Here is a 22,863-nt window from a genome sequence, read left to right as displayed (position 1 = left end):
TTGTGGGCAAGTCCCCGTCACTGACTGCCAATGGCTCTCCATCACGAGCAGCTGCAACCTTTCCTACCACAACCATGGGTCGCTCTTAGGAAGCAGCTGCCAATCATGTTGTATTGTGTGATGATTTCGTGCTGTGACAAAATATTCCCACCATAGGCTCAGATTAACTCATCAAATATATTCTTTCCTGTAAAATAACAACCTTCACCTCAGTCTCCAAAGGTAAAGAGATCAAGTTTTAATCCACGAGAAACTAAACTTCAGCAGTGTTGAATTTGCTTTGTTCAGAATCAGGTTTTGCAACTCGGAGTGGTTGGTTGTCTTCTTGGTCCTCTTCAGGGCTGGCCCACCAGCCTGGATGACTACCATTGGGTCCGTCCATGATGAATCAAAGTCAGCTAGTGGTTGCAATCTTCCTTATACTTCTGGGGCTTCTTTCTGGAGGAGAGAGTTGTAAATTTAGTTGCCAGTCCTGAAAGATTTTGAAGTAAAAAGTACCAAAACAGTAGTTCAGAAGACTGGAAATGGGTCACCGTTGTCAGAAACATAGACACGGCTAACAAAGCTGAACTATGCTGCAGAGGACACAAAGAGCATTAAGTTAAATACTACAGAAAGCATGAGCTCAAGCAATCTGTGCTACCTGACACACATGAAGTTAAGGAGGACTGCTGTAAGTCCATAAGGTCCAGAGCAAACCAGACTTTTAGCATTGACTTTGGAGCTCCCTGGCCCTATTAACTGTTATCCAGAAGAAAAACCTTTGTGAAAGAGTCTAATATTGTGATAAATATAGAACTTTATCATCTTGTTTTACTTTGTGGACATCATACTGGATGTAAGTAGATAAGAAACTGCATTAAAGCAATTCCTGAATGTCCTTTTTTTTTTTTCTAATAGGAATCACTGTTAGTGTGTAACAATTTATTAACATTAATTACATATACAGTAGCAATATACCGATAATTTGGAATAGCAGAGTAATTGTTGAATATGTGGAAATTTATAAGAAAGAAAATTGGGTCATGTGGAAAAGAAAACTTAGGAAAGGAATAAGGTGGAAAAAAATGTAAAGTTATAAGCTGTAAGAGATGGGTGTAACATATTAATCAACGTTGAAGTAAGCATTAAAGAATGGAGAGGCGAGGGGGCTACTGAGGTGCAAGTAGCTGTTCCCGTGACCCACCAGCCCAGGGCACATTGCTAGCCCTGGGGAGGCTTTGCAAGCTAAGGGATCATACTGCACTCATGGCACCCAGGACCTTCACCCATGCTGGTGGCATGGAATAACCAGCCACGAATTTGGTCCCTCTGAAGTCAAACATGAAAGTGCCAAGTCTGCACACAACCTAGGCAAGCACATCTTTACACATTCCTATGTGCTAAATATAACAGCACAGTGTTTAGAGTCTTTATACTACTCAAGCTACAGTTTGGCTGTCATTGCCTAACTTCAGAAATATCCCATTATTTTCACTTCTCAACCAAATAAGCGATGATGCTCACCTTTATTCTTCCTCTTTTTCTGTGTACGAAGAGATCATGAAAAAGGCAGATCCACGGGAATTTCTTAAATGGCACTGAATATGCTTGCCCAGAAAGACAAGAGATTTCACTGTCAAAACCTGGGGCTATACAGAGAGAAAGAATAAAAAGATTAGGGGAGAGGAGTTTTTGAGGTCTAGAACCAGAGCCTTGTAACAAGGATAGCCCCTTTTGTTCTCGTCTCTTTTAACTTTCTTTTTCCCTCGTAACAGTTGCCCGGTGGTTATGAAGAGCTTCAGTCCTGCATTTCAACTAAGGGGCCCTTCTTTATTCTCTCAGAAGAGAGCTGTCTCAAGAGCACCATGCTAAAGTACTAAGTTATCATCAGGCTGGGGCTTTCGTGCAACTGTTTGTGTGTGTGTGAAACAAGCTCTCAACATGTTAGTAAGAAGCCTTTAACCCAGATTACGCCACCTCTCTTTCTATAGTGTTCTTTTAGGGCAGAGTGTGAAAGGTCACCCTCTCAGGCTGGATAGCAGTACTCAACCAATTACAGTGCACCAGTGTTTCCACAAAAGAGGTTTCGAGCCTACAGCTACAGAAGATTTTACGTGTCTGATTTTTAAAAACACAATTACAAAAGGAGGAGGCTCGCTTATGCCTATTTTGGGGCCCTGAATGATTTTTTTGTTTAAAAAAAAAAAAATCAATTCTGCTTCCTCAAAGAGGTCTGAAAAATGTGGCCGGCCCAGCACCTATGCTATTTAAAGAGCAAAACCTCTAATCCCTCAGGTTCAAGTAGGTGTGATTCAGGAGTCCTGTAGCTACCAGAATAATAGGATGGGTTATCTGAGCATATGAGTAGGCTGGCTTTATGAAAACAATATTTACAGCAAGTGGTATAATGGCTTTGAATTACACCTTGCATTTGCCTCGCTTTCCTGAGACATTGAAAACCGTGGATTTCTTTTGCACGGATACATTTGCAGACCTAATTCACCAACTAAAGTTTCATCATTTTCCTTAATATAAGTTCTTCAGAGGCACGCATGAGAATGAACCAGCAGCCCATGTCCTTCTGCAGTGGAGTTAAGTCGAAGTCAATGCAATGACATCTGCATTGCTCATTGGGTATATCAATAGGGAGCTCACTGCACATGTGGTTAGAGTAACCTTTCCCTGAACATTAGCCAACTTAAAGTCCTAAGGCAGATAGTTCCCCATTTAATGGGGACCTAGTGTCTTCCTTTACTCTGTGTAGCTCAAGGCCTCTTTTTAGTTAGGGAAAAAAATCTCAAATGCTTTTAAATTGTGTGGCTGCATATTCAAAAGACAGGATTTTGGCCATCAGCTCTTCCCAGTTAGTTCTCAGGGAACACCCCATGCTTTCAGCCTAATTGTTAAATAACGTTACAGTGAATATTTCAAAGCTATCTAGGAGTGCTGAGTACCTGCGGCAACCAAATCAAATAGGCAACCTGGAAAATTTCAATCTGGAAGTCTTGTTATTTCTAGTATGTCCATTAGAGTGGCACCTCAGTGCCTGTGTTTAGAATTTTTTTTGTATTTCTCTTTAAGGAAGAAGTGTATTTTCCATTCTCTTTCTTCTGGACCCCTAGAAAACCTAATAAAAGCACAGAAATTGTGTGTCTTTGGTAGAGGAAGGTAAGAACTAGATACACTGAATAAAGCATGATATTCGAATTGGCAGTAAAATATTCCTGGGATCACAAGCTGTAGATGAATTGCTACAATAGCATTTATTTGAAAATTTAGGACAGGAAGAGAAAGTTTTATTGTAGGTCATGTAGAAGACCTGCAAGGTCAAAGAAAACCAAAGACTGCTGCTATTTATGTCAGGGCACAAAACAAAGTCCGTGGGACTCCTGAGAAGCTCCATGGAGATAAGCCACCCATGCTTCAATCTCCTTTGGTGATTCTGGAAAAACTGGTTAAAATTCCTGTACCTCATTGTATGTATCTGCAAAACCATTTCTGATGTAATTCTCAAATGTGTTGTGAGATTTACTTGCCAAGTTTTGGGGATTCTTGAAAGAGAAGAGCCAGGCGACGTTTCACACCATCTCACAGTAGATATATGCAAGATTTTATATGAGCCTATCTACATGCTTTTGTATGGATTCTCCAAAAGATAAAATAAAACAGTACTTGCACATTTCCAGCAATTGTCCAATGTCTTTTTCTCCTCTTCCTCCATTCAATGAACTGTTAAAAGGCCAAGAAGAACTGTTGTGCAGATGATATGAAACTAAAGAACTTGTGGTAGGTGTTACACATTTTGGTACCATCTGTGCTATCTAATCCCAGCCAAAACAATCTCCTGTTCCTATGTAACTCTGAATCTCACTGGAAAAGGGGGGGAGTAGTGTGACTGGCTCAAACCTTCCTGTGTAGGAGTATTATTATCAGTGTTTGCAAATTTTTTCCCTCTTTATAACTACCATAACTCTTCTTTAAAACCCCTCATCTGGCTGCTGGCCTACTATAGAGACTGAGCTCTCTACAGAAAAATGGCTTATGTTGGTTGGTTCACTTCTGGTGTGTTGGAGGGAATCTTCACCCAAGAGCAAATCATCAACTCACACAAAAAGTTCTTGTTTCACTTCCTTACTTTCTCACATCGCCTTGCAGCGTTCTTCACCCTCCTTCAGGTCAGGAACACAGAGAACATCCTGATGACACATTTTGTAGCACAACTTAAGGCAAGTGTTTCCTGGAAATCATTCTGGATTGAAACCACTTGTGGTGGATATTTCCAGACATTGATGGCACTGCAGCATCTCATAAGACCTGAAATTAGTTTGAGGTTTGTTTGGTTCTTTATTTTGTTTTTAGATTCAATCCATGCTCTGATCTGCTCTCAGGGAGCTTGCTCTTCCCTAAAAGTTTATGGGAAAACCTGTTTGTGCAAGGGGTTCACACATGTACACACATTAGTCATCTTATATGTGACATACACACGATGTTGTCATCGCTGTCAAACATAATAAAAGTAAAGCTAAGACACTTAGCCACATATTGATCTGCTTCTGTATCTCCTGCAGTATACTTAGCATAACAAGGTCTTTCCACAGAGCTCCAACGCGGGGAACAGCATGCTCCCTGCCACTGTTTGCTTTGGAAACAGCAGAGGAAGTATCTCATCTCAAACTTGCCCATTGTTCTGCTACTCTGCTGTTGCCATATAATCCTTGGGAACCTGTGGCCTTCATAAGAAACACAAAAGAGAACCTGATTAGGCTCACCGTTCCTCTTCACAAGGCCAGTTTCTCTTGGAGATATTTTTCTATGGGAGAAATATTTGAAAGGGCCATGCTAAGAAGGGGCAGAGAAAGGAGGCATAGAATTAGGAAATTAAAAATCCACTCAGTCATGAAGTCTATCTCCTGCCCAGTGCAAAATGGTGCTGTATGCCTGGGTTTGTAGTACTGTGGCAACTCCTAGCAATGGCAGTTTCCACAGTGTTCCTTCATAGGTAGACAGAGAATAACCCTCTTTCCCAGAAGTCTACTTTTTTTTGTTGTCAATAGGCATTTCAGTATCAGTCCAACATACCTGTTCATACTGAAAGCCTGTGCAAAATATTCTGTGTAATTTCATTCATCTACTGATTAAAAGAAATGTTACTGAAAGATAGGAACTCTTGCAAATTACATAAACTTGATTACTGTAAGTGTTAAGACAAAGTTTGCCTCATAATGAAGCAATAGATGTAGCACTGTAGTCTTGCTTTGTGCTTCTGAGCAACAATATTTTGTGTTTTATTGCCCTTGGAAGATGGCATCTGCAAACTGATTTTTTTTCCCAAATAATCAGCATGTCTCAGACAGAGATGAATATACAGCAACAGAACCTAAAGTGTCTGTTTACTAGTTCTTTACCTTCAACCTACCCTCTCCCCTACAGGTGACTTGTTCTTTTTTTGTCTCTGCACTTCCCACATTACCTGGATCAGATAAATGCATGCTCTCTTTAATCTTATTAAAGCAAAATCCACTCAACTATCTTATAGTTAAGTACAAAATCTTAGCTCCAGAACATTGGTTTTGCCCAGGGATATGGAAGAGATATAAGTGCTTATTCAAGGATAGATTGGTCTCATTGAGACATGTGGCCAACCTGTTAATAAGTTTGTACTATGCAATATTATATGGTCTAACTTCAGGGGAAAAGCTGCTTTTTTTTTTTTTTTTTTTTTTTATGGTAATCACCCAGTTTGCGGGAACGGAGGTATTTATCGTCCTACCTTTGACTTGTTTTCTTTCTTTGTCACGGGAAATATCTGTTTTTTCACCACACCCATCTTTTCAGAAAAGAGGTGAAAAGGATAGACATATACTGTTAATCAAAGATTTAAAATATTATCTCTCCTTTGGTTCATTCACCAGTAATCCTGTGTATAATAAAAGCAGATCAGGTACCTTTAACAAAATGGTATTTCTAAATTACCCCTGGGTAATTCAGAATGGTAGGTATTTTAATCTCTACAATCCCTAGTATGTATCTATTTATTTTCACTGGCTTTTGGCACCCAGCTGGCAAAAATCCAGTCCCCACGGCAAGAGAACTATCAGAAACAATAGGAACTTCAGAGACGAACACAGTCAGTGAAAGAATGATCAAATCAACAATTTATTTTTTTATTCGGTTTCTGCTGGCATCTAGCTGGCACAGACACACACATCCAGATACACACACACATCAAGTAATATCATGCAAGAAAAAGCGAGGGAAGAGGAAGAGGGAATGAAACTGGAACACAATACATGCAGAGAAATCCCAATAGAGCCACTACATTTTATTCAAGTTTTCTTGTTTTCCCAAGCCTCTCTAACTGGCATTATTCCACTGCAAAGAAGCACAGAAGATAAGAAAAGTTGAATGAGAGCAGCACTGCCCCGATTCCAACATGCGCTCTGTGTGTTTAAAAGTCACTTTGCCATCCTTTTGCCAAGTACTGTGTGTACATGTCTGCATGAGCGAGAGAGTTTATAAGTTTCCTACATCAGGAACATCAGTGACTGTATTTATTAGCTTGTTTACAAACCTCAACAAATCTTTCAAAATTTTATACTGTGTTATAAAGCTTGCCAAGTCAAGTCCCCTAAACTTCACAAATAACATCATAATGGCATAGATAATACAGTTATTCAACTAGTAGAGGATATCAGACCAGCAGGATTTTTCAGGCAGATTGGAGAGTAACATTAAATACAACATCGTCTTGATTAATTGGAGGAATGGTCTCAGATAAACCAACATGTGGTTCAAGAGGGGCCAATGTAAAGTGCGGCATCCTGTAGGGAAGATAAGTAGCGTTTCTGCGGAAGATGATCTAGGAGATACCCTTAGTGACAGACAAGTCATCGACATTAGGATATTGGAGGGGGGAAAAAGGAAAATGTCCTACTGGATCATGTGCAATCTGTAGATGATGCTTCCGAGCATCAGGTACCAGCTGGAGGACTGGGGTCTACCTTTGGCGCTGTAATTCAAAAAAGATTTGTACCAAATAGGAAGGGTCCTCTTTCTACCAGCATGGAAATATTGAGGACTTAAATTTGCTGTCTCAGTAAGAGGAGGAAAGGAATGCTAGCAGCCTTCAAAAAAATAAAAGTAGAAGTAAAGGTGAAAGGAATAAACTATTTTACATGTCCACTCAGGCTAGCAAGATTTGGGGTAGAGATAAAGAAACATTTAAGGAAATCTAATCTGAGTGCTAGGATAGATGACTTAGGGACCTGTGGCACTAGAAAAAAAAAAAAAAAAGAAACAGCTAAGTATTGTCCAGACCATTGCTTATCCTGTCCTAGCACAGAGAAGGTCTAGAACTCCTGGGGTTCTTTCCTGGCTCACTCCTGATGGTTCCATGACCAGATCTAGGAAATGTCAAAATTACGGGTCTCCATTCCTCATTGTCCTCCACACAGCACGAGCTCCAGCTGGGAAGAATTAAGCAGCAAGAAAATTATCTCTGCTCTCTGTTCTGGCACCACAGCAGCTCTCAGAAAAGAGGAGCAGTAAGTTTCAGCAGACGTCCAGCTCAGTCCCAGACAGGACTCATGCTCTTCTCAGTCATAGTATGTATGCAATCTGGTTATACATACAAAAGCTGGCACATATTCAGTGCATGCACTATCTGGAAACTTGGCTACTGAACTCCAGTAAGTTTCCGCTGACCATACACGAACTAGCTTTTTTTTCTTTTTTTTTTTTTTTTTCCTCTCAGAATCTTCGAAACTGGATGAAAAGTGGGGCAGATTTTCCATAGGGCAGCAAATTGCACAAAGACAGCCACCCTGCCAAGTTTCATTCCCACCCTCCAGAGATGGAAACACTAAATCTTTCCCATTAAATTGGTCTATAATGCACGAGCAGAACAACAAGTTTTTCTGTAACACGCCTGGACAGTTTCACAATTTAAGAGGGAAAAAGTGCTAATTTTTATGCCAGAACTGTAGGATTTCAACCAAAATATTTGAAGTTTAGGTAAGCTAGGATGGAAAACTGAAAAAAAGATCTTATTGAAGGTCAGTGCCACACAATAATTAGAAGGAATAATGTAGCACAAGACTGAGAAGAACTTCCAAGGTCAGTAAACCCAGCTCTCTGCTATGCAACAACATTGTGTAATCCTATTTTTAAATGCATTGAACTCCAAGTTAAAACTAGTTTCATTATTTGCCTTAACTGCACCTATTAGAAGGCTATTCAAGAGTGTCAGCCCTCCACTCACTAGAAATCTTCTTCTAATTTCTAACTTAGATCTTTTCATCGTCAGTTTATCCCATTTGTTTATGTGCCAGCACTGTTTACTAATGTAAATAACTTTTTTTTTCTCACTTCTTTGCTTCTCTGATGTATTTTTAAGGAGAATCATACCCCATATTCAGCAGTACTTCTTGTCCTGCTTACAATATGTAACTTATATGGTGTCTGATGTCTGCTTTGTACCCCAAGGAACCAAAGATACCTAAATTCATGTGTGTATCAGTTCAGGTGCACCCACTGCAGACTGAAGACAAAGCAACAAGCTTACAGAAAAACTCTTTCATATAGGCAAGTTATTTAAAAACTGACCTGCGCAGACCATTTTCTAAAAGTTCAAGTGTTAGCCATTGCACCTGGCTGAGCTCTGTGTGATCTTACTATTTTCCTGTTCCTACAACAGCGTTGACACTTTGTGATGACAGAACTGCTTTTAGTTCTGGCTGTTAAAGAAAGAAAAAGTGAGTCCTTTAGCAAACAGCTTCTGGAAGCAGGAAAAGGACATCAGGAGCTTATCATAAACCTCGTGAAAAGCAATTCTGCTCTGTAAGGCTACGAAGAGAGAATTCTGTATGAGAGAAAACAGACAGGAGGAAGCAAATGGGTATGAGGTATCACTCAGAGCTCCCAGCTCTATCACTGTGTGGTCCAGCCAGGATAGATGTACCGCGCTCTGTTGCAGATAACAGGGGCTCTTTATAGCACAGATGAGAACAATCCTTGAAACACAAAGGGGAAAGAGTTCAAAGAGACTGTGTTTCTTGGAGAACAGAATCCAAACTCCAGCTAAGAGCAAAAGAAGGGCCTGGGCAATCTGGGGACTTTGCAGTGATAGTTTAATTAGACTAGCCTTATCTGTACAAATGTGGCAGCTCTCTGAAAAACTCTGCTTTTTGCTCGTCCCTTAAAACTCTGTCACTCTCGCCAGCACTGGAATAGCCTTTTGCCCAGTAACAGGCACCCAGCCTACAAGCCAGACAACATCTATGCACTAAAACTTGAACAATTTGTTTCTAAATGTGCAGCATTTTTTACATAAAATCAGAACGTGTTCTATAAGTTAGTCGCTGAGTAAGGAGATTCTTTCCAAAAATGCTTGGGAAAACTGTATTTAGCACATATATTTATAGAATATTCTTTTACATATATTGTACCTATCTGTCTGGATTTTCTTTTAAAAAATGTCTTATCACTAATAGTTTAAATACAGTCTTTCAGATTACTTCCCATCATCTCTATTTCATTATCCAACTGAGTGCTCTTATCTAGATATTTAAATGTTTGTTTAAAATTATTAAGATTTCTTTGTAAAGTTTCCAGGGAAAAAACAGAATACCCTTAACTCTACTTTCTCATAGCACAAGAACAAGGGGAAAATCAGTAAAACTGAAAGCAGCGAATGTAGAATTAATAAAAATTCAAGTAGAATGGTAATTTTACCATCAAAGTATATCACTGAGGTCAAACACTTAAAAAACTAGCACATAAGAGCAGGCACCCTCCAGGAATTTGTGGGAAGAATGAAGCTACTGAGCTACCCACAACTAGGAAGGGATGTCACCCTTAGAAGAAAAAACCACGTATCTCCATTTAAACTAGGAAGCTGAAAGGTAGATCCTGACGCAAAGTCAGACTACAAGAAATGAGCTACTTTAATGAAAATCACATAGAAGTCCTGCCAGGAAACGTCTACTGATGTACCTGGGAATTGCCTTTAACCAGAGACTCGGTGCCACCATCCAGGGACCCAGCACCCCACCCACCCCACCCTCTCCCCGATCCTTCCAAAGTCACAGCCCTTCCTTGCTGCCAGCCACTGAAGGTTAGATCTGTAGCACTGGTGGGGGTTTTGTCCTCAAGTGTGCTTCCCAACCTTGTGAAATTTATAAGCTCTGTGTGTCACTGGGCCTGGTGGATCTCTGTTCTCCTGCAGAGTTTACAAACTCCGATACACATTTCACTCACGGGACTTGCAGGCTTTATACAGTCTGTGTACTGGGGTCTTCAAGTGGTTTTCTTCATTACATAGCTACTGTTTAGTTGTAGACTCTTAATTCCAATGCTTAAAATTCAGATTTCTTTACCCAGTATAGGATTTTGTTAATTATTAACACACCATGATGAATGACTTCAACCTTAAACAAAGAGGCAGCCCTAGAGATATCAAAGGCGGCAGAATCAGCTATCTTTCAAACACCTTAGTTGAATCTGTATGACAGATGATGCTTTAGAAGTGAAAAAGTTTTGTCACTTTAGCAAAGGTAAGAATGCTTTATTTTCCAGATTATCATTTGGAAAGGGGAGAGGGAGATCGCTCTCAAGCTTGTCCATCTTTTTCTTGAAGGGGAAGAGGGGTCAGAGTCAGAAACTCCTCTTCACAGACAAAACAGAAAATCCAGGAAGATCCGATGCATTGTGATTAAGCAGGAGAACTATTTGGGGTAAAGTAGAAGGGAAATGGCAGGGCCATGGTAGCGAAGAATAACACGCGACGCACAAGATTACGAAAGAATCACACTCTTGCTCATAAGAAATACCTTCCTACTCCGGGCCGTCCTGTGCATCTGGAGGTGGGAGCAGCCCCAGAAAGGCTCTGCACTGTGCAGACTGACACACTTTTACAGGACGAGGCATTAAAGGCAGCCGGTGGGTGGAAAAGGGCAGCGGCACAGCCGGGGTACCCACCCTTTTTGGAGACCAGGTGAAAGACGTCTGCCAAGGTCAGGCATTCAGTCACCAGGTGGTGTATTTAATTTAAAAGGAGTGTTAACCTTGTTTACACAAAATAACACCAATATGCAGAGAAGCAGTAAATCCATTGTCGTTAAACAGCGGGGAGGCTGGGCTGCGCTGGCAGCCTGCCTGCCGTGAACTCGGCTGGCACCCGCCAGCATCGCCGGCCGCAGCGCCCCGGCCCACGAACGCTGGCAGCCTCTGCAGAACACGCTTTGCGGTATGCCCTTTCTACCCTCCAGTTGACTCTTTACATTCTTGTCAAATATATTTAGAACAAGAGGTGTCCACTTGAAGGGAAACATTTGTTAATCACTTAAATGCAGGAGTCTGGCAGCGCTCCAAGTTTACATTTATAAATATGTAGTATCTGTTTCCAGCTAAACAAGGAACTCCTGACCCCCCTCACCCGCAATCCAGCAAATATATATACATGTACAGGAGAGGAACTTGCAAGGGTTTGGGGGTGGGTAGACGCTGGAAATGATGAACAGAACCAGCTTGGCTGAGGCAGGACCAGTTCACCCCCCAACACGGACACCCCCCCTCCCCATCAATTTGTTCTCCGCCTTTGTCTGCAAGTGATGTAGATAACAGTGCAGAAAGAGGATGATGTATCTTTAAGTAATGAACAGATTAAAGTTAAATTCCTGTTGACCGAGACAGTTGTGTTGACATTCCTGTTGTTTACAGGCAGCTGTCTCTACTAATGACACTTTGATAACTGGAGTGAGGCTGCTGTTGGGCAGGGGGATGGGGGCAGGCAGAGTCAGCAGGGTTAAAGAATGCTCCGTTTAAAACCCGGTCATCCAATTAAACATTAAAGCTGGATCAGAGATCGTCGGCAGCGGTGCTATTCGGGAAGGGAAAATTCTGGGCTTCTTTTTTAACTTATGCTCAGATTATGTGGTTTAGAGGTCAGCCTGCCCCAGTTTGCTAGAGGATGCAGAAGATTCCAAGAGTACTTAAAATAAGCCAGAAAGCAGTAAACTCCGTCAAGCCATCCGTGCGCTGCCATGACACGGGCAAGCACACACACAGTTGCTGGCAGCCAGTTGGGACTGGGGTCACACAGAGGTCCTGCGGGACAACCTCCCTCTCCCGTGGCTTTTCAAATAAGCAGCAAGAGAGAGAAAAGATCTACGAGCATCCCACCATGGCATCACAATTTCTGTGATCTGCCATCTCTGCACTGCTCTGAAATTCAACTGCTTTGCAGGGCACTCTCTGTGGCTGGACTCTTGTTTACCACTTGCTCTTAAATTAATATGTTTACCATTAACAGCTCCCCTATTTGGCTGTGGGCTTCTCACGAGCAAGGGCTAAACTGAAATCCTGGAGCCTGTTCCTGAAGTCCTTGCTCTGGTCAGATTCTCAAGGGAAACCCATAAAGCTCAAGATCTACCAGCTGATAAATTTTAAACGTGTAAACAGTCTAGTAGATCTCCTCCTCTGGTGAAAATTGAACAGATGCTTAAGCATTCTACCAAATCACTGCCCAAAGAAAATAACACAGCCCCTCACCCTGGGTGAGACATCAGCCCCAACTGCCTTTGTATCAGCAAGGTTTAGTCCTACTCAGACCTAGAAAGTAGCTCTTCAGATGCTGAAAGCACCTGGCATTATGCTACTGCTTCAAAGTTTCCAGCACTTCAGAGGACCGGTCAAAATGCAGATACTTCTTTCCCATCTTTTTGTTAATGAAGCCTAAATTTAAGGCCTTTAAAACAATGTGATAATGCCTCTTTAATTCTAAATCACATGCCACATGCTCATTAACCATAGGCATTCATAGAAATCAATGGATTTATTTTTGAATTTATGAAGTCAGTTTAATGGACTTCAAACTCCAAATAAAAGTACAGAAAAGGCAGCATTTCCTTCCATCACTAAAAACATCACTGCTTCTGTAGTATAAGCACATTTCATGCAGCAAGAACATTTACAGTAAACACAAGTTAATTTAAATGAATATCAATTAAAGGGAATGTACCTTGCTAAGACATCTTGGCTCCATTTATTGACCCAGACAATTAGGAACAGAATCTTTCTAAAGTTAAGAGCATCCGTTGGTTTGATACTTCTTTATAAAACATGTCATGAGGGGTGAGAGGAGTATAGTTGTATTCCACATACTTTGAAATATTTGGTAGATGGAAATGCACACATATTTCAGGTAAACTCCCCACATGCACACAAAAAAAGCCCAAATCTCTTAACAGCACAGAAAACCACCATTGATCTCCAGAAATAAAAATCTGTTTAAAAAGTGTCATCTGCGCACATGCTTAACTTAAGCTTAAGCCATCGCAAACAGCAGTGTGGTGGCCATCTGCAAGTCAAGTCGTAACCGTACTCGGTTTTACTAGACAAGCAGGGTTACATCAGCCCAATTTCCAGTGGGAGAGTCTCCAAGTAAAACTTGGAGCTGCTACAAGAAATCACACTGGGGGTGAGGCAGTAGCTCCCGTCCTCCCCTGAGACTCTGTGTTGTACCAGTGCCTCCGTGTTTCTGATAAGATGCCAGACCCAAGCTCTGACTTATGGCCACTTAAAGATACTATAGCACTTTTCACTCGCAGGAACAAGAGTGTCAGAACCGGTGCCTTGGCTGCAGTCCAACTTGGTAATTACTTTTTGCATTTCTAAACATCGCCGGTGTAGAGGCAGGCAGAGGTTATTTTCTACTATTGAGTAACACCAAGTCACAAAGAATGACCAGAAGAGCTGGCTGCATTTCAGTGGGAGTGGGAGAGATCGCTGCAGTCTGTAAAGTGTTTTGGGATCCTTCAAGATGAAAGGTTCATTAACAATTGCAAGTTAATATTAGCATAATAATCAGTCATAGCTCTTCTTGTAAAACCTACTCAAGAGATCCCACGCTGCAGGTTTCCATTCTCCAGCACAAATTTATATATGTTTCCCAATCTGCAATGAGCAAAGCCCAGCAATAATTTTCCATCTGAATGATTTTCCAATAGGAAATGCAGTTTCTTAAGAAGCAGGATGGGGGTGGGGGAAAAGTTAATTGATCCCCACATTTCCATTTCCCCATTTGGTGATTGGAAGACCAGAATTAATTTTTGTTTGGTCTGAAAACAAACATATCAATTTGCTGAAATTATTGAAATGTAAATGCTGTATAATCAAAGACTTTATGGAAAAAAATTCAAGATATATCATTTTATGATAAGAAAGGAGATTTAATATGAATTTATGCACTCTTAGAAAGGATCAATCTATTTAATGCGGAAAAATCCAAAAATAAAAAACATTTTCAGACTAAATGTTTCAATACTTCCTTTTCAAACTGAATTTTTCTTTTTTAATTGAATTCTATTCAGAAAGTATTAACTAATGCAAACACTCAAACACGTATTTTCAGGTCAAGGTAAATTTTTAACACTGATTCAAAACAAAAATTTCAACTTGCCAGCCATCAAACAAATCTAACCTTCTGTAATTATAACTCATAAAGGTGATCACAGTTGCATTATTTGCTTCGCATGCTCTCACCAGGACCAGACATACCATCCCCATGGCAATATATGTGATTTTCACCAGTAACTTTTTTCTAGCATAAGGTGAATTAATATTCACTATATTGAAATGAACTGGTCTTTGATCAAGGGTACTTTCACCTGTTGACATTTGACAAGACATATGGAGAGGGAACATGACAATCAGATACAAGTTTGAATAAGAAAATGAGTTATTTTTTCTTTGCAAGAAGCTCCAGTGAAAGAAATTCATATACCTACACTGTACTACCGCTGGGCTTGTCATGCTGCCTGAAGAGGTAGTCTCAGTAACATCATCAGTTTCTTTAATGAGTGCTTTTTTTTCCAGCAAGAGAAAAATAAAGCTGAACCTTTTAGGAAAAAAAACTGCAGATAATCCACAGGGTGGATTTTTTTTCCTGTGTTCTTGTTTTCATTTGCTAAGGTTTTTTGGGGTTTTTTATGTCTTGGAAACTTAGACATCAAAAGGAAGACAGAATAGTTGGACGCTTAACTAATTAATTAGTTTTGGTCTAAGTTGCAAAAATATAGACAACAACTTTCTTTCACCCTGACACCAAAGGCAACATTGAAAAACACGAGTGTCCAATTGAAATAAACCAGACAAGATATTAGCCTTTAAATTAAAATTCAAGTTCTGAAGGAAAAAACTATTTTCAAATTTATTAGTAGGGTGAGATGCTACAGCAGTGGGGGCAGAGAACCCTGTTTCCAAAACACACCTGGAATGAGAAAAACAGCAAATTTTTTAACTATTGTGCAAGTGCATATGTTCTCAGGTTCCATTATGCACTGTAAGACATCAGTATTAAAAGTCATTCCTTGAAGACATTCTTTTTTTAATTAATTCAATCATTCAACAATCAGTCACAAGTTTGATGTTCGCTTTCATTGATCATTTAGATTTCAAAGGCTGAAGAAGAACCAAACTACAGCAATTTCATCTTAATTCAAATGTCAACGTTCTTACTGAACCTTGTACATTAGTTGGGGTTTTAGTTAGATTTATTGTGCCACAAGACAGGATTTTCACACGAGAAAATGGTGTCTTGATTAGTACTGAATGTGCATCATGAGAGATTCCTTGGATTGCAAAATAATGACCAGTTTCTAACCAGCACTCCTGTGTCTTTTACCTTTATAACACTATCAACCAACTGAGTTGACACAAATTACCTCATTTTGGCTCTGACGCATCATTTTATTTCCATTTACCACTGACTTAAGCACACATAATTACTAACTTAGGTCACAAACAAATGTGATGGACAAGTTTCACACTGAGCAAAATGTTTTATTACATGGCATTACTATGAACCTAAGTTAATTAATTAAAATTAACATAAGCTGTTGGCTAATTGCAGCCCAGGAGAAATTCTACTGCACCCAATGGTATAACATTGGAAAATTATCACAATATTTTAAAGCTTGACAAGTTCCAGTGAAAAGCTGAACATTAATAGAAGCAGGTTACCAGGGTAAATAGATCAATGCTGACTTTTTGCGTGGAAATATGTATGCCTTCAGCTTTGCAGTTGGTGTAGAAGAGCAGCAATGCTGGTTTGAAAATGTCTATGTTTATATTGCAATACAAACATCCTCTAAACAAAGTGGATTTTTTCAACTGTCTTCTGACTACAGCTGCATGAAATACAGCCTTCCTGCTGGCAAATGCCAAAGAAATTATATTAATGCCAAAAAAATATATTAAACTCTTTTGTGAGGAAGTGAAGAAGGGGAAAGCCAATCAGTGTATTTCATTTTTGCGACTGTGAGGTCCGGTGGAGGTTGGTTTAGTTACATTGCCCAAACAGTAAATGGCAGCTCCATAAAGATATTTGAGAACCTAATTCTTACCTAGGTGCCTATCTGCCCTTTAAGTTTATGGGACTTTAAATCCTTTGGTCCTTCTGTGGCCTGCTTTCACATGCTTCCTTGATGATGGTGACATTTGTAAAAATTAAGGGGGTTTTACTGTTTACTAGAAGTTTGTGCACAAGAAATAATTAAACAACAGCTGGATCCATCTATGATGTTTTGAACACCCAAAATTCAAGATGGCAGTGAAAATCCCCATGTACACCAGAACTACCAAGGAGATGCAATGGCTTGCTCCAATGTGTATGCTTCCACTCCACGGCTGTTTGGCAATTGAAAGATCTGGAAATATCACCACCCTTGATGGGCATGAGACACCACAGGACAGAGAAGAAAAAACTGAGTTTAGAAAGGGGAGTTTCCCATCCAAGGTAGTCTGAGCAGCCTGCCCTCATGCCGTGGTGCTGCTCCAGACAGGAGCAGTGAGCATGGAAAGATAGTTTGGGGGCTGTACTGAAACACAGTGCGTGCAAACAGAGGAAATACTTGTTTACCTCCTGAGTAGGTGTTCATAGCATTTCTCCCTCCTGCGGTTGCTCCAGCCCCAAACTCACGACTGCAAAGGACTGTTTCATTACTGTTTTGTTCCATTACCAACAAAAAAATCTTAGAATCGTAGAATAATTTTGGTTGGAAAGGGTGTCTGGAGTTCATGTGGGTCCAGCCCTCTCACTTCAGACTGGTCCTGCTTCCAGATCAGCTCTAAAACACTGAGTAGCAGCACCTACTTGGAGCTTCTGCCTATGTATGTACAGTACGTAGCCACAGGCTTCACTGAAGCTCCCAGGACCGCTGGCTGGAAGTGCTTGTGTTAAGAAAGGCACTACATTTTTGTTCTGTTACTACAACCTTTTACTTATCTACTGTCAAATGCATAATAACTATGGCTGTTTATATAGCTGCTTAAAACTAGCACATTAATTTTAATTAAATTGAAAAATGCAGAGTGGGGAGGAGGCTGTGAGGTTACCAAGTTTATGGGAATATATTAATCATTGACCTGGGCAATATTCAATGCAGTTTGTTCTCATGTCCAGCCCACACTCACTGACCGTTATACTGCTACCTAAATGTCTATTCCTATTTACCCCAGAGTCACACTAAGCTGAGCAAGCTACTGTCCCCTTGGCTTTCTTTGTAGGCAAACAATACCCAACATTGATATGCCTTTCTGCATTTTGTTTGCTGTTTTACAAGCTTATAAAAGTCTGCTTTTCTATCTAACACTGCTTTTTAAATGAGTTAATGCTAGGAGAAATCAGAATACATTACCTATATCATCTTTATTGCGTCCTGGTGTTTTGGTATTCCTGGGACGATTTTACTTCCTAATGAACCTCCAAGCCTGAGACAGTTGAGCCATCTAAGAAATATGTCTTGGTTTGGTCTCCTACCCACTTGGCAGGCTGTAACTTGTGGCAGCACTGAAGCATAGCAACACTTTGAAAGGTAACCATAATCTGGTTATGTTCACAGTTACGCAGCCTGGGTTTTTTTCCTCCTTATTTGTAACCCTCCCTTCTTTTTCATTTTCTTCAGCAAAGGCCAAATTTTATATGCATTTCTGCAAATCTTTTTTTCAGGGTAGTGCTAACACACAGGGGAAAGGTTTGGCTTCCATGAACTTCAGACCTTTAGAACAGACTGACAGGTCACAAGCCTTCCCCTAACCCAGCATCACTCCTGCAGGCTGACACCAAAGCTCCCACACCAGTTGTCCACCCCGCCCATGGAAACTGGGGCAATGTGAGCTGCTCCCTAGCACGAGAACAGGTGAAAGAATTAGGCCTTTTGACAGCAAAACCAGGAGCAATTCATTAGCTTGATAAACCACGGAGACAGATTTTTGTATCTATCGGGGTCACAGACAGCTTTATTGCCCTTTTTTTGACTATACTTTGGTGGAAATTCCAGGCTCAGCAAGCCTGATGGTTAAACTTCCAGGGCCCAGGTATTTTCTTTCACTTTTATTGTAAGGCAGAAGATTAAATTCATGTTGGTCTTTATTTGTCCAGAAAGGAAAAATGTCATGAGAGTAATTTAATGGTTCCTTAAACTGACTATGAAGTAACCCTACAGAGATCCCATGCAATGAGGTCTCCTGGGACAGTAGAGCAGGAGAGGGGAGGGGGGTGTCAGATCATGTTGTCGCTAATGTTTTGACTGGTAGGTGCAGAGATCTGTTGCTGAAATGTATTGCTGAACTTTCCACTTAACACTCTGAAGATTTACACCAAGCCTATTGTACTTTGGCTCTTCTCCATTGCCTAGGTCCTGTAAGCAACCACTGAAAGCACAAAGCCCCCTAGGTCAGCCTGCTGCCATGAGCTCAGGTGCAATATAAGGATGCCAAGGTGTGAAAGACAGACCCAAGCACAGGAATGAGGAGCAGATTATCTTTTCTAATCTATTTATAATTCTTATTTTTGTTTGCATTTGATATGGTAAATCCCAGAGAAAGCTAAAGGGGGAAAAAATCCCACCTTGTTTGGTTATTTTATTCCTAACAAAAAACCTGGAATATTTTTTCTAAGGGTTGGTGTATCATGAGATTTCTTTCTGCTCTCTCTGACTATTCACAAAAGTAATCATGCATGATTTTAGTTGCAAAAGTAATAATCTTTGTCTTTCTAACAAAGCCTTTAGTCCTACAATGATGGGTCAAAGGGTTGCACACTGACCTGCAAGGGAAAAAAAAAATCTCCCATAAAACTAAATGTCTTTCAGAGTTACAATTATTTGCAATTATCTAATTCAGCATAAAAGGCAAACATGATGTCACAGGGTCTTTGATACTATAAAAGGCTCTTTTTGTGAAAGGCCTTTGATCCCTACTAATCCACACGCCAGGTATTGCTGATTAAATTGCCTGAAATGTAAATATAAATTACTGAACAGATCTTTGTGCTAATTTCATTTATTGCAATTGTGGGGGTTTGTACAGATTTTTTTTTACACTCTGAAGTGTTCTTGTTGCATTTCCATAATATTTTAATGAGCTCTGCATAGATACTTTTAATTGTATAGAAGAAGTAATAACCGTTGTGAGCTTGGTAACATACTCTCGGAAACACGTGCGGTGCAGGGAAAGGTACTGACTTCGTCACATGCACAGTTGTGTGTGCATGTGCGTGTGTGTATGTGCATGTGTGTTCTGCAGGAAAATGAATTATATCTTCCTGAATATGTCTCAGGAGTAAAATTTCTCACATTTAAAACATACTCAGACTTCAATTTTTAATCCCTGTTGAAAAAATGAGGTAGTTTATGCTATCGCTAAAATTCTTTTTCTTAGACCTTCTGTCCTTTCAGTTCTATTCATTCTTTATCATCTTACTTCTTTTAGAGCCAAAATCATACCTGTATTGCTAGACAAGTGTAGGGTAAAGAGAAATTGAAATTGATTTTGCATGACAAAAACTTAATATAAAATTGATGTAGTGAAATAGCTAATTCAGGGTTGCATGTGTAAAAGAAAGAGCAAAAAGAGCGAGAATCCTGAAAAATAGTGAACAAAAGTTTCTAAAAATTGTTTCCTGCAAGCAGCCCTTGTGCAATCTCCTCTGTAGACCACACAGCTATCAGCTGTAAGGCGCCTCTCCCGTGAAAAGCGAGCTTCAGCGGTGTGAATATCTCCTCATCCGTGTAAAGATTTCTCGGTAACCCTAGCAAAATAAAACAAAAGGATACTAGCTGCAGAAAGCTTAGATGTTTTTTAATTATACACAGTATTTTAGTATTACCAATTAATATACATTCTTCTCACAGGAGTCTAAAACTTAGCAGGAAGCAATAAGAATAATTTTACCACACTAAAAAAATAAGAAAAACTGAGCAAAGATTTACACTAAAATTACAATCTGAGCCTAAACAATGACAGCCATTGTCTTGCAATAACATCTGAAAATTGAGAAGTTGCTGGCCTGAGGTGAATCTCAGGGCAGTGAACACAACCAACTTTCAAAACATTATTAGCTAACATCAATACCTCTATCTTATTAAAATCTCCAATGATAGCACCCGTAAAATCACCTTTGTTAATGGAATACAAATATGCCTTCCTCACCGCTCTGAGATCAGGCTGACTCTTGCTTCGGAAAATATCGCAACCAAGTAGGGGGTTTGGAATGGAAGAGGGGGTACTCAAATATTAACACTGGTCAATGACATTAGTGTTAGAAAAGAAAGGAAAAGAAAGAAAGAAAAAGAAGAGGGGAGGAAAAAAGAAAGGAAAAAGAAAACTCCAATTAGAAGTATCCTGGGGTTATTAGAGATAACACTGCTCATATCCAATTAAGATGAAAACCATTTTACCAGTTTAATGTGCCACCTCTGGCAGTTTTGGTTTATTAGTTTTATCAGACTTCAGAACTGAAACTCACAGTGATACGTATGCTGTGTACTGGAGAGATAAATGTTAAGGCTTAGAGATTAATTAGTATAGAATAAGATGCTTGAAATGTTCCTTAACCATGGGCATTGTGCAGTTTCTCAGGGAAAAATATTCTTTTTCTGAGGCACTCCCTTCAAAGTGTTACTTTGGATACTGTGGCAGGAAATTACCTACCTGGAACAAGGAGATGTGTTAACTTGCTTTGCTATCCATACATGCAGGTGTGTCAGATACACAGCTAACCCAGCAAAAAGCTACCTCTTCATGCTGTGGAGAAGATGCTGAACTCAGATCAAAAGCTGGGAGCGGGGCGGTTTGAGTGTTGGACTCTCTCAGCCCTCTGTTTCACCTGTTGAACTCAAGATTTTTTCAGTTTCACACATTCTGTCTCATTTGGGGAGTGTAAAGTATCAAGGAGGCAAATGATTAAAAAATAAAAAATAAAAATCAAACACATTGTTCCTTTTAACATCTGGTGTTTCATCAGCAAATGTTACGAGAAAATCCTTGTGTAAAGGCTATGAAGCAAAAGGAAAATCTCTTACAAAATATGGAGCAGGATCTAAGAATAGAGATTAGATGGAGGAAAAAAAACTAGAATCTGGTTATTGTGGAGATGAAAACTCATGATTGCTTCCATACTGAATAATCACCAGAATAACTGTAAAATCACCAGAGTAACATCTGTGCTATACAGGCCTCCACAGACTAAGAAGTTGGGGCGGCATATTTGTACAAAGCAAATTCTTCCTCTAAGAGGACAAAACTCTCCTGCAGCATTTCCACAACTTCCTCCTCTGGGTGGATCAAAAGTAGCTTTTATTAATCCCACTTCCTAACCAGGATAAAATTAGCAAGTTTGAATGAAATATGGAAATTCAGAACAGAAGTCTTTTTTTTTTTTTTTTTTTAACTGAGAATTTTAAGCCAGAGAAAGCACTGAAGACTGTTTGAAGTCCCATTAATCTAAAATGTGAAACACAGCTCAATTCAATTCTATCCCAAATAAATGCCCAGAAATATAATGATCTGGAAACCAACTAAGCAATTCCTATGCCAGGTAAAGGGAAGCAAGTGGTCTTTTCAGTCCTCTCAGTTTACAGGCACTCTATCAACCTCCTTGACTCGTTTTGGTTGCAAATCTCAATTTAACATCAAAAGAGCTGAAAAGACTTTGGTACATACAGTTCTCAAGAAATAACTGAGAAAAAGATTTTGGCTTCTTGATCAGACAACCTCTTTGAGAATTTTAATTGGCTTAATCAAGGTGAGTTACAACAATGCTATTGAAAAAAAAACCACCAAAACCAAAAAACCCAAATTAATTCAAGGTTATTAATGTTATGGAAAAACACACCCCAGAATATCAGGGTATATGATAAATCCAGAATTATGGAGTTCCCACAAGTAATGTTAATGGAAAGTTTACTGGTTTTCCAGCAGTGAAACCTCAAAGCAGATTACAAGAAATCACAAGCAGTGAGGTTTCTTATAGATGACTGCAGTTTGAGAAGTAAGCGCAATTATATACATATATATATATAAATGTACAAACATAGACATATGTGTTGTTATTACATTTCTTTATCAAAAGTTCTACTTCATGTATTTATTTGTACTCCCAGCATTTTAAAAGAATTTTGAAAACTACCACAGCAGTAGAGACTATGGGCTGGAGAAACAGAATCTAGAACAATAAATCTCAAATAGCATACAGTAGTCCAATGGCACCTATTATGCAACACTTTTAAAACATTTCAGTTACGAGCATTGGCACTTTATATTTTATCCATGACTTACTAATGTTCTGATGGTTGCTGCTGCGCCTTATTTTTTCCACTTTTTGATTAGTACAGATCCAAAGTTTGAGAAACATTTTCATGAGAGTATTTTATTTCCTTTTTAGCAGGAAAACAATATCAAAAGCTTATAATTTCACTTGGGTTTAATCAATATATTTAATAAAGTGGAGTCTCTAATACCAAATTGACAAACAAAAGCTTTCATCCTGGGATCACTTTTGTATATTATTAGCTCAAAGTATCTAAAAAATTAATTTCAAGA

The 22,863-nt window shown here is 39.6% G+C and overlaps 1 long non-coding RNA gene across 1 annotated transcript; it reads right to left on the bottom strand.

The window, feature by feature from the left end:
- Positions 1-215: 215 nt before the first annotated feature.
- On the bottom strand, positions 216-1,880 carry LOC119151346. Its single transcript, XR_005105390.1, has 2 exons — positions 1,507-1,880; positions 216-438 (listed from the first exon to the last, which is right to left on the bottom strand). It is a non-coding gene; the product is annotated as an uncharacterized LOC119151346 (long non-coding RNA).
- Between the last annotated feature and the right edge of the window lie 20,983 nt (positions 1,881-22,863).

This window comes from Falco rusticolus, chromosome 7 (assembly GCF_015220075.1).
Source record: "Falco rusticolus isolate bFalRus1 chromosome 7, bFalRus1.pri, whole genome shotgun sequence".
NCBI classification, from domain to species: domain Eukaryota; kingdom Metazoa; phylum Chordata; class Aves; order Falconiformes; family Falconidae; genus Falco; species Falco rusticolus.
This window is presented reverse-complemented; position numbering and strand designations above follow the sequence as displayed.